A 16,634-nucleotide genomic window follows, 5' to 3' on the forward strand; every position below is an offset into this window, starting at 1 on the left:
TAAGTACTTCTTGAGGGTACATGTTATAAATCATCATGTGAAAAATAATCTATTTTAATGTGGACACAGTAAACATATTTTAGAAGAATGCTGAATTGAGGTAGTCAAATCACATCTGGGTGCAAACATTTATCTATTTTTTTTTAATTATTATTTTTTATCACCTTCATCCTTTCTTCCTTGGAAGATGTTCTTTCAAGAAAATGTTATCCCTACTGTTTAGAGTTGGGTCGTTGGACTGCGTAGAAACAGATAGATACACTACTTTTAAGATAGCTTTAATCTTTACAGTGCAGTTAAACACACAGCAAGTAGCCAAGAGCATGCAGTTGCTGTAAGATTTCATTATATACCGATGACATCTACCAGAGGCATTACAGACTAGATGCTAAAAGGACACTATCAATTAAATTATGCATAGATATGGGATTAGGTAAATCAAGAAAAAATATTCAAAATTAATGACATAAAATTTCAGAGATGTTTTAAATAAAATTGGTAGGGGGCACATTCACCTAAACACTGCCCATGAGCAAATGTTTTACCAACGTTAGCAAAGCAGAAGGAGAAAGGAACTGGTCTGTTTTTTTTTTAATTGTCCTGATTGTGAGATACGTTACCAGGAAACAAAGAGTATGCATGAGTAAAAAAGCAATCCACATTTTAAACTTTCAGAAATTTTTTTTGGTTGGTGGAGGCAGGAACAATTCTACAGTAACTAGTTATGATCCCATCAGAAGGAAAAAATAATGACACCAGTGACTTATTGTTTTATTTGAATGCGTTTGTTTACCAAATAACCCCCAGACTCTCACATATTCTTTCTGTAGACACAACAGAAATTTAACAGTAAGACTTCTTTTTCTTGTAGTTTCAAAACTAACACTATGACTAAAAAAAACCTCCTGCTTCCTCAAGCTACTTTTATGGATGCTTTTCCTGCTTTCTTCACTTCCATACCTCCTTTTCTTCTCTGGCTAAATATGTACAGAATCAGTTTGGTTTTTTGTGTGTGTTTACCAGCACCTCCATCCATAGCTCAGCTACAAGTGTAATACTTTGACTTCTGTTCTTACAGGCCACTTATTCTTATTTCTGTTGTGTTCTTGAATGCAGAATTGTTCAAAGTGAAATATTTGTATTTCAGGGTGGGCTCTGCTTTTTCTTTTCAATACTGATGATTGCTAGCTAGAGAAAAGTAAGCCTAGGAAAAGGTTGAACTCTGGATAACTTCTGAAACAGTTACGGTGACAACAACTCAAGCCTAGAGTAAATTGCATGGGCAGATGTTCCGTGAAGCAGTGCTTCATCATTTAGTGATGTAAAACATGACTGGTAGTGGTATGGATGGTAGCTGTCTTTGGGCTTCAATTCACATTGAATTTATCATGTAGATACAAAAATGGGAAGTCTGCACAAAGATAGGCAATAGTGATAATGACTGCTTCTGGCAATTTCATTAGCTTACTACAAAAGCATAAACTAATATGAAATAATTTTTAAACCAGAAATGCCCTTGAAATACTAAGAAGACCAGGAAGAAAATCTTCAATGTACATAAAACAAAAACATTCAAATAAAAACAAAACAAAAAAAAACCCTGAAAAAAAATGTACATGACTTTATATATATTCTTTGGAGACCTCTTAAAAAAACCTAACAACTTCCTTATTTTGTTATTAAGTCATTGTTGCCTGATGGAAAGGAATCTTGGTGTACTGATGGACAGTTGGCTCAAAATGAGCCAGCAGTGTGCCCAGGTGGCCTAGAGGGCCAATGGCATCCTGGCTTGTATCAGGAATGGTGTGGTGAGCAGGACTAGGAAAGTCATCCTACCCTTGTACTCAGCATTGGTGAGGCCTCACCTCAAGTACTGTGTTCAGTTTTGGGCACCTCAGTACAGAAAGGACATTGAGGTGCTGGAGCAGGTCCAAAGAAGGGCAACAAGGCTTGTGAAGGGCTTGGAGAACATGGCCTACGAGGGAGACTGAAGGAACTGGGGATGTTTAGGTTGGCAAAGAGGAGGCTGAGGGGAGACCTTATTGCTCTCTTCCAATCCCTGGAAGGTGCTTACAGCGAGAGCGGGGTTGGTCTCTTCTCAGTGGTCACAGGTAATAGGATGAGGGGAAGTGGCCTGATGTTGCGCCAGGGTAAGTTTAGGTTCGATAACAGGAAAAAACTTCTTTACAGAAAGGGTAGTTAGGTACTGGAATAGGCTCCCCAGGGAGGTGGTGAGTCACCATCCTGGATGTGTTTAAAAAACATTTGATGTGGTGCTCAGGGACATGAGTTAGCGGAGGGTTGTTAGAGTTAGGGCAGTACGGTCAGGTTGTGGTTGGACTCAATGATCTTTAAGATCTTTTCCAACCTGAGGAATTCTGTCATTCCATGATTCTATGAGAATTCTCCTTGATTTTAATAATTACTTTCCAATAAATCCAGTAAGATGGAAAAAGTACTTTCTGACATGCAGAATTTCTAAGGAGAATGATCACTGTATGGATTGCCAGCAGGGAGTGGTTTCCTGGATGAGAATGACAACATCCAGTTTGCAATCAGAATAGTCTATAAGACCCCTGTGGCATTTGTCACCACTGTTAGTTCACAGTCCATACTATTTCTTTAAGAGTGGCAAAGCCAATAACACTTATCATTACAAAATATCCAGGAGAGATTTGAGTTGCTCAAAATTCTTACACCAATATTTTTCACATCCTATGCATATCCAGCAAAAAAAGAAATAAACTAAATGCCTCAGAGCAAACTTTCAAACTGAACAACCTTAGATGTGAGTCAGGAAATCTCTCTGTCTAGAGGTAACTTTGTTAATAGAGGGATGAATAAAAACTGGGAAATCCTGAATATTCTTTGAGAACAATCACTTCAGAATTCAAAGGTACTCCATTTGGTTACCAAAAAATACCAGTTACTGACCTACTATACACAACCTTTTAGATCCCCAAAGATGAAGTCACTGTTGATGTTAGAGCAAAGAATATTATTGAAATTGCTCTCAATGAATTTTACTAAGCTGTAAATGATAAAATAACAGAATTTGAAGTCACAGTTACTGGAAAAATTGAAGAAACAATAATTACTTAAAATTCCCGAAGACTGGGTACCTCTTCCAATAAAATCAAAATTGAATTTCACTTTATGGCTTAAACTCTAACCAGTTGGAGAAACAGAATTGTATCCACTGGGCAGAGAATCACAGAGTGGTTTGGGTCTTCATAGCTTTGTCGTGATTCTTGAAAAAATGTTTTCACTTCCCATTTCATTACCAAGAACAAGCAATAGGTAATTCATCAGTTTAAATTTTGTCTTAAATTTTCCTAGGAAGCAAATGAAATATTTCCACCAATATAAATATATCTAGTAGTCTGTGCTGTGCACTGAACCCAATGCAGTCTTCCTTAGAACAAAATGTGCAAAAATTGCAGTTGTGCATGAAGAAAACATTAATTTTTTAAACCCATCTGAAATATTCATTTTCCTTACTTTATATGCAAGAAAATATATATAATGTTAATGAAGTTTTGCAATACAACACCACATTTCTCAATATCCAAAGAAAACAAAATCTCTTCTGACTTCTGTAGTCTATTTCTGCTAGTATTAACTCAGTCAGATTACTGTACAAAAAAGGCACTGTTTTAAAGATACTGTTACTGGTTCATAATATACAAGATGAGCTGGATTAGGCTGTCTTTTAGTTATAACTCCCTACACTATTTCTCCACAGATAATGCTACTGAAAAATAAACAGTCACATTTCTAAAAGTTCAGCTGTTGCTTTACCTGAATCAAGATACGAGAACATTTTAAATGACCAAAATCTTTATATCTAATTTTAGCTTAAAAACATTAGGATATTCTGCGATTGAGATACTTGAATTACTGCTTTTCTTCACTAACAGTTGTTACTTGAAGAGACATAAATCTCCATTATTTATTTAATCCATAGTTTTCTGTTAAATTTATCTTCTTTCAATCATAACAAATGAAGCAGTCACTGTAGAGCAGTAAACACTATACATGAAGCCGAGGATTGTAATAAAAAAAAGCCCACACTGATTTTAAGTGATATTGACATAGAATATAAAAAGCTTCTGCTAAACAAACAAATAAAACATGTTATTTAAAGTCCCTTTCCACTAAGAGAGGAGAATTTAAAAACATCTGATGAAATACATTCTGTTTCCCATCATTTGAATGCAGCCATGTGAACTGAATATATAATCAGGTTCAGATAAACAAATGATAATGATAACATAAGCAAAGCTATGTAATGTATTTGTTTGGAACAGTTTCTTGGTACGTCATCTAATGTAGGGATCTAATCCCGAAAGCACTCTTTGTAACAGCTCTAATGAAATCAGAATAAGAATTTGTTGGGTTTAATTTGGGCCAACTACTAAAGTCTCTCATTTTTGCTTTTTTTCCTGGTTTTTAATTGAACATTTTTAGTGATATGAAGTGTTATATTGTGTTTATGTCCAGATTATCAAACAAGCCTAGATAAAGAAGAAAAAAGAAAAATAAAACATTTTGTTTCTCAATGTCTTTTATGTCCTCAAAAAGTACTAGTCAGTAAGTATTAAGTAGTGCTGCAGTTTCAGAGCTACATGGAATGCCATGATGGAGGAAGGAGGCACATATCCTAATACTGTTAATGTTGTGCCTGCAGATAACGAGTGCCCTCTGCAAAGAGCTGTAAAAATGGTCTCTCTCATGTTCTGTGAATCTTATATATTTGGCTGTACAAATTCAGCACTACCACTGCACAACGCTCAGCCAAAGCCTAGCACTCTACTTTCCCCATAGCTATGATTTTGAACTGAACAAGTTCAGCAGGGAAAACTGCCTCCATGGTACCTCCTGGACAGGTTGTCTCTGAATGAACTCAGCAAATGAGTGGCTTGAGTGCTGCATGTAAGCAAAGGTGACTGTTAGCTGGCAGTTTATTTGTGCTCAGTACACTTGGGGAATTCTAAGTCTTATTTTTTACAATGGCCGCAATGAATCCGCAGCAATGAAGGAAGCTGGCGACCAAGTGCTGTGAGAAAACATCAGGCAAATGGAGAATCTTACAAGTGACTACACGAACACCTCCACCTTCTTTAGCATGGTAACAACCCAGAAAGAGACTCTGACTGAGGCACCTGAAGTATCAGCTAGTTCACTTCTCTTTCATAGGCCTCTGTTCAGACCTGCTTCTCTGAATGTTCTTTCATATGCTTAGAGAACAAATAACACAAAAATACTAAAATGTTAGATATCTGTTAAACACTACTTATGTATCTCCTTTCTGAAATATTCAAAGTCTCCTGCAGTGCTCCCTAAGAGATCTAGCTTGCAACTGAACTTGGCTTTTCTGGTCCTCATGCTGTGAATGATAAATGTGTGAATGCACTCTTGAACAAAAAAGGCACAAACAAATGCCTACAGTTCTGCTCAAATGATACTGTATCACAAGCATCTTTGCTGTACTATAGCACATTGCAGTCCAACTGCTGCCATACTAGTGAACTAGCTAAAAACATGCATTATACACTCATCTGTTTTTGCTTGAAAATATTACCATCTTTCAAAGATCAGTTATTGTAAGATTTAATAATGTTCTCCATGTTCCGATTTTTCCACAGCAATCATGTTTGTAATACATATCTATTTTCCAAGAACACTTGATAAGCGAGGGAATAAAGTATATTACGGAAATGGGATTTAAATTAGCATCCTTTGACTTGCAGTGTGATGTTGTTGCCAGAACTGAAAGGACTGTTGGTTTTCTCCTAAAAAGCTTCAGAAGAAACAGTGTGAGGAGGAATGAATCAAAACCTGTTCTGTCGGTAGAGTGATTGTCTATAAGCATTCATGTAAAAAACAATTCTACATGTGGCACCAGTGAGAGCACTACCTGAAAAGTCAATATGCAGTTTAAAAAATGAAAGTAGCAAATGAAAATTCTGTACAATTGTACTTCACACATCTATGTACATTGTATGTACAATACTCTTTAGGCTCACCCCAATTGAATTCCTAGAATCACGGAATCATTAGGAAAAGAGCTCTAAGACCACCTGATCTAACCAACAGCCCATCCCCACCAGGTCCACTGACCATGTCCCTCAGTATCACATCTACACAATTCTGAAACTCCTCCAGGGACAGTGACTCCACCACCCCTCTGGGCAGCCTGTCCCACCACTCCTTATGAGGAGAAAGAAGATGAATCTCTTATAAGTACCTAAGTACCTTAATTTTCAATCCTAAATAAGACTTTTTTTTTCTTCCTGTGTTTTCTTTGCACACTTCATTACATTTGCAGTTCTGAAGCTGACTTATATTCTTTCTAGGAAAAAAAAAAGATCTTTTTATCTCTGATGTTCCTGGAAAAGAACAGCAGCTTCTTACTATGCCTATTTCTAAGCCAAATCATGCTATCAAAGTGTCTCCGCTTCATACTACCATGTGCTATTTTGATAAGGGATTATTAATAACATAAGAAAGAAAAAAATGTTCAGTTCTCCCTCTTCCTGATTCATCATCGCCAGGTCTACTAGCATGCTAGTCAAGCACTACAATCCCAAAATAAAATGCAGGAAAAAATACTTTTTTCCCCCTGACTGTTCTCACTTCTGAATACAATATATATCAAATACAAGCCAATTTTAGAATATCCTTTTAATCCACAAAGAACACAGCTTAAAATGGGAAATGGAGAATGGATTTAATTAAGTTCTATGTTGTCAAATTACTTCATTTTCTAGTTTTAGACCAGTGATAGCAGAGCGGAGGGGTCAGGTAGGTCTCACCTATTCAACTCAATGAAGACTTTTACCTTGGAGTTTAACTTCTTTAAATTATTGCTCATTTGAAGCACAGCGCAGCATAATCTCTTCTGAGGTCAGAGTGTTGTCCTTTCTGTAAGGATGTTTAAGGGTGCATACAGCATAATATATAGACACCGATTCTACAATTAGGCTGCTCCAAATGCTGGCAGGTTACATGAAGGTGAAGTAGTAATTTTTACTGCTTATTAACATGACAAAGTAGAATTTAAATTAATATTTAACAAAATACAACCTCTAAAGAGCGAAGACAACTGTTAAGAAAAAAGATGGCTGAATATGCTCAGGCTTCTAAGGAGAAATGTCAAGGGAAGAAGGAAGAGAGCAGAAGCTGATCATCTATTACAGCTGTATTTAGTGCAGCAGCAAAATGACACAAACTGTTTTTTAAAATTTGCTTCACCAAAAGCTGTTCCCATGAAAAGCAAAGGACAATTTTCTGTATTTAGTAAGCATGCATAAATACAATACTTATTAAAATAACACTCCTTTAATTCCCTCACCGCTCTCATAGCATTTCCAAAGCCTCTTGACCTTGACTCCAGTCACATCCAATCTGACTGCATATCAAAGGAAACCGGCTTCTACAAGGCCCTCTTTGATGTTACACAGCAATTCTCCTCCCAGTAGCTGAAAAGCTTCTTTCTTTTCTCTCCATGACTCAGAGCTGCCAAACCAGTATGTTCTTTACAAATCAATAAACAGGAAGATCTGATCTACTGTACTTTCAGTAGCTGCTCAATTCAGCTTCTCGCTGCTCTTTTATATATTAGGAGATAAGGATGGATTTAAATAAGGACACTTTGCACTGTTTCTGAAGAACAGTCAGAGAAAAGGCACTTGATAGGCACTGTTCTTAACTGGTTGAACTTGAAGCTTAAGACTTGATCTTGACTGAGTCTAAGGCACAGGAAAGGACTATTTTCCTGGTGAAAAGTTCGGTAATCTGACACATTCTGAGTTTAAAAATAGCATTATGTGTGCATATTTTCCACGTGAAAGTAGAAAAAATGACAAACATTTTATTATCCACATGATTTACATTTGTTACAAAGGCTACATTCCAATGCCAACATCTCTAGGTAATGGTCTAGGTATGCTTCATCTGATGAAAATCTGACTGGCTTTATGCAATTCTCCTTTCAGAAAATAAAAATAAAAATAAAAATAATTTTTTTAAAAAATCTAGCATGATATTTGTATTGCATCTTGCCTGATTTTTTTATTTTTTTATTTTTTTATTTTTTTTTAATTCACAAATGAAACAAGGGAGTAAAATGTAATAAAAATTCAGGAAACACCTTAAAGCCCTGGGCACAAAACCTTAGAAAAGAGGGTGGGGGGGAAGGAAAAAAGACAACCCATGGTCTCCTTGAAATAATATGTCTACTGTGAACAAACAGCCATATCTTCTTAGGCATTTGTTTTATAATCCTAATTCAGTGAACTTCAGGCTTCATAAACATCTATGTCTGAGGAAAGAAAGTTAAATATTATGGTCTAAGTAACAAACACATTCACATTTAGATGGAATAAAACACTTGTAAACACTGTGAAATCTTACAGACAATCATCTTCAGGAAACAGCTTTTCTCTTAGAACGCATCACTTGTTTTGAATATAAGATATTCTGTTGGAGAGGCCTAGCATTGCACATCACCATTGCTCCAGTAAAAGCCATCACAGATGCTGGTAGAAGTTCTACAAGGAAACTGTCCTTTTTGTTTCTGCATACTACATAAAATGTTTTACGAAACTGACACGAGATGAGGATGAACTCAGCCTTTTAAAATTACAAGAAATTGCTGTGCAGTTCTCTATTCTTCAGCACTTTATTGGTAAAACTTCACAATTCTTGACTTTCCAGTCCCATTATTTCTTTTTTATCATTGCCTTTTGTATGTAATTTAATCAGTCTTATGAGCTGTTTTATACCAAATTCCTTGCACAATATTATAGTAGATAAAGAAAATAACCTTACTTGGGAACTATTTCTGTGAAGAAATCACTGTACTACCTACAATGTTTTGAATCAAGAATTATATCAGCTTCATGTATACAAACACCCAATGACATCTCTTTATAAATTCCACTCTAAGCGGGATATGGCTTTCCTAACCACATCTTTGCACATACACACAGTGTCTGTAAATACCCTTCTGGGTTACCCATTCCTGCTTCCATCTTCTGCATAGGCTGGGGCGAGAGAGGCCATGGGACTGGCAGCACTGGGAGCAATGGCCTGCAGAGTTTGTTAGTCTGAAAAGTCTGTGCTGCAGGCAGGCATTCCTTTATACCAGCATAACTATGCCTGAGCAATAGGGATTAATATGGAAACAGGTATGAGCTGCTGAGAGCAAATATTACTTAAGCTGCCACTGCTGCCAAAAAATCTATGTAGCCATAATGTGAATTTATGCCCAGAAGAGAATTACAAAGAATTTAAGAATTAAAGATGTGTCTTACAAATATGTATCAAAGCAGTGACAGGAGTTGGACTTGATCGTTGTGGTCCCTTCCAACTCGGGATATTCTATTCTGGGGATAATTATATTCTATATTCTCCTTTTATTTTTGAGCTTAGACAAAAGCTCCTTGCTGGCCTTCTGGCACTTCTGCCTGACTTTCTGCTCCTTAGACTGAACCACTCATGAGCTTGGAGAAAGTGATCTTGTAGCATAAATCAGCTTTCTTGGACTCCTTTTCCCTTCATTGGACTCTTCCATGCAGATCCCTGAAGATACCAAAGTCTACTTTTCTGTAAGTCCAGGGATCTGGTCTTGCTTTTAGCCTCCTCTCTCCTCTTAGGATCTTAAACTTAATAATCTCCTGGTTGCTTTCTTTGACCTTCCACTTCCCAATAAGTCCTTCCTTGTTTGTGGGTATGAGGTAGTAGTGGGTATGAGACAGTAGACCACCTGTCAATCAGTTATATCTGGAAAGCAGATATTGAGGTGGTTTCCCATAGGGCCCCAGACCTGGGAGTGTGAGGCTATTTCTAGCTTTCTATAAAGGCCTCATTCACTATTTCTTCCTGGTCAGAAAGATGGGCAGGTGCAGCACCCACTGCGATGCCACCCATACTGCTTTGCCCTTAAATCCTTCCCTTTAAGCTCTCAGCTGGCACATCATCCATCCCCAGGCACAGGAACATGCATTCCAATTACCCTCCAACTCCTTGTTTTCCCACCTTCTACTTCCCACTCAACCTGCACCCCACTACTGCAGCTGTCCGGTCCTGGATACAATCCCAACGAGATAACAGCTCTGCAATCTCACACAAAACTCTAACTCGTCATATTTATTCCCCATAACATGTACAGTATTGTGAACAGTACAGGCACTTCAAAGAGGCATGCCAGCATGCTGATTTCCCAGAAAAAAAGTCTGGTTATTTTCACATAATTGTTTCTTGGAGGCACTGCCTGGTTTTCAAGCCAGTACTTGAGGTGACCCAGATCAAGCCTTGCTTTATCGATTTTGTGTTCCCTTTCATGCACATCACCACAGGACCTTTCCTTGTCAGCCCTGTCCATCACTCTCTCACAGGCCTGCTGGTAACATTCCCCCACATTGTTCCTTGTTTAAAGCTGTTCTTTATGTATCTTGTCTACAGCTCCATAAAACATACTCCTCAGAGCTGACCGAGCAAATCTACAAGATTCAGTGATTTCTGTCCTGCCTTCAGCATAAAGCTGAAACTCTATATACTCATCTCAGTATTGTAGGGTGGGGAAAGCATTAAGAAGAATATATGTGCTACCCTTAGCCTCTGGAGGATTATTGATCTTAAAATGAATCTAGCTTTGATGCAATTTGACATTTTCAAAGTCAGTGGGAACAAGAGACCTGCCACTAGGGAAAGAATGTCATCTGTAGTAAGTAAAACCATCTAGTACGGAGCTCATCATGGCATATATTCTTTCTAAGATCAAATCTTACTTTTGAGATGAAGGCATCTATACAGTACTTTGACATGTGTCCACATAATTTCTTTTTTTCCTTTTTTTTTTTTTTTTTTAACAGTCTTTCTAGCCTTCGCTATTACTCAACATTTGTAAGAATTATAGGTAGCATACTGTGATCATCTCATACCCAATTGGAGAGAGCCTAGGGAAATGAATAAGAGTGACAGTGACCCACAGCGAAGGGCTGAGCGAACAACTGCAGCTAAGACTGATGAAGAGAAGTCTTAAGAAATCAGGAAACAGAGACAAGTCCTCCAGCAAATCAACAGATAATCCACAATAATCTGCTCTCCATGTCTAGGGCAGACAGGACAAGATACAATGACCTTAAATTTCATCAATAAGGATTTGTTTGATCAGAAAAAGAAAAAAGAAAAAGATAAAAAGAAATAGGAAAAGGAAAAGGAAAAGATGAAAAGGAAAAGGAAAAGGAAAAGGAAAAAGAAAAGGAAAAGGAAAAGGAAAAGGAAAAGGAAAAGGAAAAGGAAAAGAAAAAGAAAAAGAAAAAGAAAAAGAAAAAGAAAAAGAAAAAGAAAAAGAAAAAGAAAAAGAAAAAGAAAAAGAAAAAGAAAAAGAAAAAGAAAAAAAGAAAAAGAAAAAAAGAAAAAAGAGGAAGAAGAAATCTAGCAGTAAGAATAATAAAGAACAGGAACAGTGTGCCATATGAACATCTTTCTCTCTGGACGTCCTTGGAAACAAGTCAGACAACACATGCTGGGAATGACTTGGGTACAGCTGATTCTGCCTTGAGCACAATTTTGTTATTAAGTTTAGTTTTATTCAAAGAAATTGCCTGAATATGAAGTGATAGTTACAGTCCTCTATTTCCATACTATGAAATACAGTAATTGCTACTATGCTAGTGGTATCTGATTTAATTTGCTAAAAATTCAACATGAAGAATTTGGGGGCTATGAATTATGACGACATCATAAGGAAGAAAGAAATTACTCCATGTGCTGTGTTATTTGTGTTAACTATTCTAAGTAGAACACTATGAAGATATATGCTTTTTGCATTCTGTTGGGAGAACTCCTTCAAGTACAAATCTCAGCTTTTCACCTCTTCTACAACCTACTTTTGCACCAAACTTAGAAGAAATCTTACCTCATAAAACCAGAAATTTAGATTTAGGGGAGGGAGGTGAGCTGAGGCATGCCACTTATTCCTAAAACTGAAGATATGTACTATTTCACTCATAAAATTCATTGCTTCATAGTCTTTCCAGAATTTTAAAATGCACTGGCATATTACACTAGTAAGTATTTCCCCCATCATTTCTGGAAGTCCAAGGCAACAATTGTGCTCGCCCTCAAAGGCAATGGAAACACAACTGATCTGATAGAAACTCAATTCCACCCTTCACTCTCTTAGTCTCACCATTCTACATACGTACCAAGATGGTTTCAGCAACTTTAAAGAAAAAACAAGCTGTGAGATACACTACTTTAAAATATCAAAAATAACAAAAATGACGGCATGTCTTCTGTAACTGCAGAACTTGCTATTTTTTCTCTCCCATTTCTACCTCAAGTGACTTTCAAGGAGTTTATTCTCTCTTCAGTCATGTTTGTATAAGTAGTATCTTATTTCACAGGAAGTCTTTCTGATTCCACTGACACTATTCATGGAAAAAGTCACAGTTTCACTTGATTAAATGCATCCGGATTGGGATAGAAAACAATAGAAAAGATCAGCTCCAGCAATAATTCATTACAAAAGTTGTGCTGGGAATTAAATTTTCTCTGCTGAATCCTTATAGAAAAGTGACTTGCAGCAGGGCAGTCAGGGTGTTGATCTCCAGGGCATGTCTTGAAGTTATTAACACAGAATTATAGAATCACAGAATAGAATCATAGAATTGCTGAGGTTGGAAAAGACCTTAAAGATCACTGAGTCCAACCACAACCTGACCATACTACCCTAACAACCCCCACTAAATCATGTCCCTGAGCACCACATCCAAATGCTTTTCAAACACACCCAGGGCTGGTGACTCAACCTCCTCCCTGGGGAGCCTATTCCAGTACCTAACTACCCTTTCTGTAAAGAAGTTTTTTCCTGATATCCAACCTAAACTTACCCTGGCGCAACATCAGGCCACTTCCCCTCATCCTATTACCTGTGACCACTGAGAAGAGACCAACCCCGCTCTCCTGTAAAATATTGGATGAGAATAACGATGCCTCCTTTTCCCCAGACTAAACATCCACAGTTCCTTCAGTCTCCCTCGTAGGCCATGTTCTCCAAGCCCTTCACAAGCCTTGTTGCCCTTCTTTGGACCTACTCCAGCACCTCAATGTCCTTTCTGTACTGAGGTGCCCAAAACTGAACACAGTACTTGAGGTGAGGCCTCACCAATGCTGAGCACAGAGGTAAGGTGACTTTCCTAGTCCTGCTCACCACACCATTCCTGATACAAGCCATGATGCCATTGGCCTTCTTGGCCACCTGGGCACACTGCTGGCTCATTTTGAGCCAACTGTCCATCAGTACACCAAGGTCCCTTTCCATCAGGCAGCTTTCCAGCCACTCCTCTCTAAGCCTGTAGGGTTGCTTGGGGTTGTTGGGACCAAAATGCAGGACCTGACACTTGGCTCTATTGAAACTCATACACTTTACGTTGGCCAGTTGATGCGGTCTATCCAGGTCCCTCTGTAGTGCCTTCCTACCCTCCGGCAGACCAACACCTTAGATCACTTAAGAAAAAACGCATGACATTTAGATTTCAGTGCACTGCATTATAACACATGTATTTACATTCTTGTGAAGGTTCTTAAAGTTGTGTGAAGGAATCTCAGAGGCACAGAAAAGTTCTGCAGTGCTGTACAGATGCTGTCCCATCCATCCCTTGCATTTTTCCAGTAGAGCTTCTGTTATCTGATTATTCTGTTATCCTTACTCTAGATGGCTGCTAAAACATTTTCTAACAGGAAAAGACTGAAATGTTAATTACTGAACTGTTGTTGCTGTGGGCCTCTATCTATCTATTTTAACAGAGTTTCTTGATAGATGTGTTTCTTTTAAACATTCTCTCTTCACTTTCGAGGCATACATGGAAGGTAACATCAGATGTACTATGGTTAGGCCTTTTTAATATACAGCCGTAGAGACATAAAAATGAAACCTTGCTGTGGCCTTTTTTATTTCCTTACATTCCATGTTAAAGTAGCTATTTCTCATTGTTATCCTTTTTACTGTTTTCTTTTTCTTTTACAAATATTCAAAAATCCTTCTTCTTTTTACACTTCATCCTGCAAATGCTCTTGTTAATGATTTGTAATCTACCCTTAAGGTAAAGCACTCCTTTCTCTTAACAAGATTTGAATGTGCTTTTTTTTTTGCCCTCTTTCTTATTTTTACTCTCATTAAACAGCAACAAAAAATCATGTTGCAGTGAAAATACCATTTGTTTCTGAAAGGTCAGGTAATACACATGATCTTTGTGCCATAGGGAATGTATCTTTGGTGACTTAGGGAACAGAATGTCATAAAAGAAAAGTTTTATTTTATAGCTACCCCAGAACACGTGCCTGCAATTTCCAATATCAGTTGAATATCACTAATGAAGACTGTTCTTTTATGGCATTAGTTACATTCTGTCTCTTTCAATGATCTTTTATCAGTTTTATTGCCCCTTTTCCCCAGATTTGTGAATCTCCTCTGCCCTTACTAGCATTAGCTGTGGGAGTAACTGCCCATCTGCAAGTAAGAAGCTCAAAGCTCAGGCCTGCACTTCACACAGTGTACTTCAAAAAGATAGACATCATTCAGTATTGTCTATACTCAGCACTACTCGTAGCTGATTTTAGCTTTGAACTATTTTCTTTGACCATCTTCAGCTCCTTTCCACTAGCACTGCCCTCTGACAGCTTGGGGATTATCATTCCATCAGTATTCAAAAGACTTCAATTTTCACTCCTAGCTGCTTCATTCTTCCTCCTGTCTTGTCTACTTAATTTGTGGTCGAGCATCATCATTTTTCTTTATTGTTTCAATTCACACTTCAAAATCCATGTTGCTTCCTACTAATGCAGTGAAAATACATTTTTTCATATATATAGTAGATTTCTCATTTTATTTAATAATGTTTATAAATAGGTGTAGAATTACTCACATTGAGTATTGGATTCCACATGTACTACCAAGCCAAAAAATATACAGGAGAAGACTAACGTAGGGAATGCATGGAGGAAGAGGAATATAGGAAAATACTTGAAAAGGTGGAAATAAGACAAAACGTTATTGGGAAACATTATAGGACAACAACAAACAATAAAAGATTCTATGTGCATCAGCAGTTTTATCAATCCCATATCCCCTATCCTTCATATTTTCTACTCTTCCCTCTTTGAGAATTCATGTTACATCACTACTGATAAATCTTTTCACTGTAAATAATGCTTACCCAAGCATTTGCCCAAGACCTCCCCACATGCATTGTGTGTTTGGTTTCCCTTTTAGCTGCACAGGATGAAACCAGTAAGATGATGTCTGTGGGGACAGTTTAATTACAACGTGATCTATTCACATTGTTGGACTGTTTCATCCATATGCTTAAATCTGGCAAGCTCAAGAATGTAATATTCTGTTTCAAGCTGTATTAAAAGTACTTGCTCAATCAATTGCTGACACAACATGAAAGGAAAAGCTTCATTTCATGAGATTACTGACTGGAAGGATTAAAAAAACTTCTATTTATTGTTCTTGTCCAATGAACCTTTTGAAGATGGCCTCTCACTCTCAATGAATTGCAGAATGAGCTATGTCCTAGAAGCTGCTCAGGCTTGGGAGCATCCATATGATCAGTGCTTAATGCTCTCTGTTATCTGACACTTCTTTGTATACAACCAAAGCTCCTGATTTTGCACAAAAGCCTCTCTTTCTCCCTGGGCAAGATGTGCATATATAGTACACTGAAAGACAGCAAAATGACTCTTGGCAAATAACAGTTCAAATGGAAATAATTGCTGATAGGATTGATATTACACTGATTGAAGATAACAGCAAAACTATAATAGTGTAATATGACTTGTGAAAGAGTTGTCCGCCCCCTGTAGCTGGTCAAAGTCTAAGTATTTATGCTTTCTAAGCTGTGAGTTAAATTCAAGTGACATGAAAGCAAAACTTAAGTTATACGTGGGCCACAATGCTAAGCCTTAATGATGCAGAACATTTTCTAGTTTAAACCAGAAGACACAATGTCCTATTTCCACACTTGAATCAATTTGGGAATAAAGGGTTTTATATGATATATAATCATATATATATATATGAATATGTGTGTATATACACACACACATTCCACATATTTGCTGAGAATATAGGATGGCTTATGGTTAAGCTTGAAAGTTACACTGGCACGAATGGTGAAAGCATATGCATGAGTCCAGGAACATCATCACTTCACGTGTGCAAAAAAAGCATTACCACATAGTGCACTCAATAAGTGCCATAACTTTTATTCAATTCCATAATATTATCAACAGTTTCCTTTTTTTAACCTTTTTTTTACTCCTCTTTTGGCCGAACCGAATGCCTTATTTATTACTATCAAACTGTGAGGATCCCAGAGGAATCAGAACATTTCTGAAAAGCTTTTACTGCTTCCCAGCTCAGCCCACCCCACAGATAGATCGTGCCATGGACAAAGGAGGGTTCTGTCTTCCCAGCATAATGGAGACCCAGCCTGCAACCTGCAGGAGGAGGTGATGCCAAAGCAGTGGCATTTGGGTTAACTGACTACTGACATTTCACAGAATTCAAACATATTAGTGTAAACCTTAAACAGATCTTTTTTTGCATATTGGCT

At 37.4% G+C, this 16,634-nt stretch overlaps 1 protein-coding gene across 1 annotated transcript in view; it reads right to left on the reverse strand.

Moving 5' to 3' along the window:
- DMD (dystrophin) overlaps positions 1-16,634 on the reverse strand; it is a gene marked incomplete at both ends in the record, with an annotated part of 1,041,552 nt that overhangs the window by 117,951 nt on the left and 906,967 nt on the right. The gene's annotated exons all lie outside the window — the stretch shown is intronic.

This window comes from Tetrao urogallus (genome assembly GCF_951394365.1).
Source record: "Tetrao urogallus genome assembly, chromosome: 1".
Taxonomy (NCBI): Eukaryota; Metazoa; Chordata; class Aves; order Galliformes; family Phasianidae; genus Tetrao; species Tetrao urogallus.